At 43.2% G+C, this 3,974-nt stretch overlaps 1 non-coding gene across 1 annotated transcript; it reads right to left on the bottom strand.

Annotated features, from left to right (window-relative positions):
• Nucleotides 1–3,065: 3,065 nt before the first annotated feature.
• On the bottom strand, nt 3,066–3,205 carry LOC115308902. Its single transcript, XR_003916598.2, has one exon. It is a non-coding gene; the product is annotated as a U4 spliceosomal RNA (small nuclear RNA).
• Nucleotides 3,206–3,974: the final 769 nt, after the last annotated feature.

Here is a 3,974-nt window from a genome sequence, read left to right as displayed (position 1 = left end):
AGTCCGTCAGCTCCGAAATATGATGTCTTAGTGGCACCGACGTCGCACATCAGCTGTAGCTGGGCTTCACCTTGCGAGTTGTATAAGTGCTTACAATATATATGTATATATTTTTTTTTAATTTTAAAGTGATTGTTATAAAAAGCTCAAATTAATTATCACATTGCCGTAGGAAATTACGAAACCTCAGAAACACTCACATTAATCCCGTGCACTCTAAAAAAAGGGTGTAATCTTACACCTTTTGTGCCATATAATACACCCCCAAACTTGCGTTCGACGTACAGCGCACTGACGTCGATTTGACGGTACTAACTTTCACGAGAGGCTTTATAGTCGTGTGGTACAACTTATTAAAACAGTTCATGTGCGTGTCACTGACTACAAAAAATAACCGGGATTCTCTTGGCCCTACTGCAAAACCTCAGTGTTTTCATTCTGTGGACTTCGATATGTACTTTACCTATTTAATAATTTATACCGCACCGTTATTACTAGTGATGGGACAAATCACTGGAAATTCGGATTCGGGCAGATTTGCAAATTTCCGGATTTCCCGCGACGAATATTCGGCAGATTCCGAAATTCGTCAGATTCGCCGCTGGTTGCAGACGGCAGCGTGAAACTTCTCATCTTGCGAATGCGGTCAGTTGTGTCTTTTATAGGTACTGTTCTGGCATATAACCACATCTCATATTGTTTACTTCAACGTATGCCATGTACTGTACTGTCATTCTAAACACTGGCCTGTTTTTTTTAACAGTGCCCGTTTAAAAACAGGTGTGGTTGACCTAGGCCTAACCAATCCACGGTATCGGTTTCTGTGCGGTTTCACGGTGATCGATAAAATGTAGCGAAATGCTGTGTATTATACGTAACGTGGCGCAACCCACAATAAATAAATCCAAGCAAGGAAATGATTCGTCTCCTTCTTTAGAGCTGCGTATGTCAGTACCTGTTAGGCGCGAGAGCGAGATGAATGTTGCTCGTCGCAACTTCGACCGTGTACCGGCACCGGTGGCGAAGAAAAACGTCGCTAATTCGCGCTGTCGTTTCTCCGTTCTCGGCAGCAAGTCGGCCGTGAAACGTTACTGTAACTAAATCTGATATCATTAACCAGAAAGGTACAAATGCAGCACAGGAGACTGTAATAGTTCGGCTCAAGGAGTTTCAGATTGTTTCCCGTGTTCCGATAACAATACCTCAGTGGACACACGTTGAAGATAATCAAATCGAACATATATATCCACTTGTGTGGTGTGTGCCACTATAACCGTAATTTTGGGCACGAAATGTGTTTGTACTGAACAGCACATAAGGCATCGATCTCTTGCGGCGATAAAAACATGCGCTTGGATTTTCACGGGCACCAAGCCTGCCTATTTCAGTAGTAATCCGGAACCGAAATCGATTTTCCCGCGATGTCTGGATACCGTTCTGGACAAACATCCAAAATAATATAAACAAAGCGGGCATATTATTTATTACTATGATATTATATTACATTATTTTGTGCACTTTGTAGAATTTAGTGAATTTAATATCACAAAGAGTTGAAACACTTATCAACGTTTTCTGGCAACCCTGGCAACGCTCTGAACCTTTCCGAACTTTTCCGAATCGCTTCAGATTCGGCTACTTTTCCGAATCTTCAGATTCGGCTCCGGGTCTCAATTCGGATAAAAATTCGTCCTGTCACTATTTATCAAGTTCCTCGTTAAGTTTGGGGCCGTCTGTTCGACTATACACCTTTCCAAAAAACACTCGACCCCAGGGGAAACAAACCGTTTTTGAGCCCAGTCACTGAGTTTGAGGCTAGACTCTCACCGGCGTCCCTCCTAAACCTAACCGAGTGGACTGTGCTTTCGATAGGCGCAGCCTTAGTAGGCGCAGTTTCAAACGCTGCTGGTGGCTAAATTCTCGTCTTTTCCCGTTATATTTTGTGTTTCATAATACATGTATTTTCCCGAGGACATTGAGAAAGCACCGTGCCACATTTAAAAAAACAAAAAAAGCAACAAAAAAACTGTAAACTATTTTTGATGGGTACGCGCGGGACAGAACGAATGCGACTGGACTGTATAGTTCTAGTTATTTGTTTTTTTCTTACGATAAGTTTTGACGGCGCCGCAGGATTCGCCGCATGTGAAACCACAAAGCGCTTAGCTCTCAAAAATAAATTACAACAGAAGAGGGCCGAAACGCATGCATTTTTCACGCTCACAAATAACGTGTTTACCGATGGGCGGGACACGGACATACAATTAAGGAAGTGTTAACATTCGAACAATATATCGTACGTACCACACGATGCAGCGTTATCCGAAAAGAATTTATTTGAGAAAGATCTCAAATAACACAATCACAGTTGACGACAGTCACATCTTGACGATCGGACGGAATCCGAGATTACTTCGTTTTGGGGCACGTTCTGGGGAAAGCTTCCTTTTTTCACAACCGCAGTTACCGCACCAAGGCAAAGAAGCAAACGCGACTGACCCGTTTCTCACCCCAACCCGGACAACTATTTTTGGAGATGACTGAGGATTCTACGCGGATTATCTCTGGGAGGGGGGAGAACAATGTTCGCAAAATCGCGTCGAGGGTCGTTCGACGTCCTTCACCTCCTTCGTTTCCCGTGAATGTCGAGCAGAAAAGCTTGAATGGCAGGCACTTGCCAGCCTTATTTCTCACAATGGAAGATAACACAGAAAGGGTACGCAGCACGCATAAAAAAAGTTAAGTGGAAACTTTCAAGAGGTGCGAGAAAACGTCGAATGCAAAACCGCAAAAACGTATGTAGAGAACCGCGCTGAGCGGTTCTTCACAGTCCCAGAGAGTGGCAGAAAATTTCTAGCTGATAGAGGGCGCGAGAGTCGCACCAACCGCATCAGCATCAGCAACATGGCGCCGGCCTAGGAGCGTTTTTTGGAAAGGTGTATAGGGCGCTGTACGTCGAACTAAAGTTTTGGAGTTCATTACATGGGACAAAAGGGTATAAGCTGATACTCCCTTTTTTTAGAGTGTGGACTAAAAAAATTCTGATTTTGGACTGCAAAGATGGAGCCCCGTGGGGCTTGCCAAAAATTGCCACGGCCGTCGGTATTGCACGACGTCCCGGCGGGGTATTGGGAAAAGTTTTCAACTAGCAATAGTCGCCCCTCAGTTGCCTTCCTCGAGTACGACACTGCCTCTGCGCAAAGCTGAATGGCTATGGTAGAAATGTCGATCCCATCAAAACGTGCCACCTCATGTACGCACTGACCGATGTCATAGAAATTGTATTACCGTGGAAGGAGTTTCGTGCAACAGAAAGTAGTTCTACTTATTGCACTTCTATGAGCAGTGTATGCTGATCTCTTATGTCTGATTTCAGTACCATAATAGCTTAACTATTATATAACCAAAATATGCAAATATACGTCAATACATTTTATACGCGCTATGAACTTTTTACAATGCAAATACACGGAGCATTGCTATCGTCATAATTAGGCCGTATACGTTCCGGTTTTAACCGAAAAGCAGCGATAAACATCCGCCGGTATCGAAAATAATAAAATGGTTAAAACCGAAAAATAACTGTTTTTAAATCTTTTCGTAATTGCGGCAGTTTTTCTTTTATTTATTTTTTCACCGAAAACGTTTTACGTAAACGGTCGTCAGGTTTTTTTTTTTTTTCTTGTTTCTTCTTTTTTTTTATTTACGGTCGTCACTTTGGGTTGACCGTCAGCATAGGTCTCCCAATGTCTCTTAGTATTCAGGTATACTAATAACCCCAGAACGATTTGCTTGATGAAGCGCTGTAGACAATTTCCTGATGTGATTCAGTATATATTTCAGGATTGTTGTTTATGTGGGGATTCCGAAAAAGGGGGAACCAGGAGAGGAGTGGACCTCCATTCAGGGAGCTATCTGCTACCAAGTGTTTTTGGGATACGTTGGAACGCCCGATGCGCTGTCCAGAGGTAAAC

The sequence above is a fragment of the Ixodes scapularis genome, unplaced genomic scaffold, assembly GCF_016920785.2.
Source record: "Ixodes scapularis isolate PalLabHiFi unplaced genomic scaffold, ASM1692078v2 PGA_scaffold3__209_contigs__length_174095766, whole genome shotgun sequence".
Classification (NCBI taxonomy): Eukaryota; Metazoa; Arthropoda; class Arachnida; order Ixodida; family Ixodidae; genus Ixodes; species Ixodes scapularis.
This window is presented reverse-complemented; position numbering and strand designations above follow the sequence as displayed.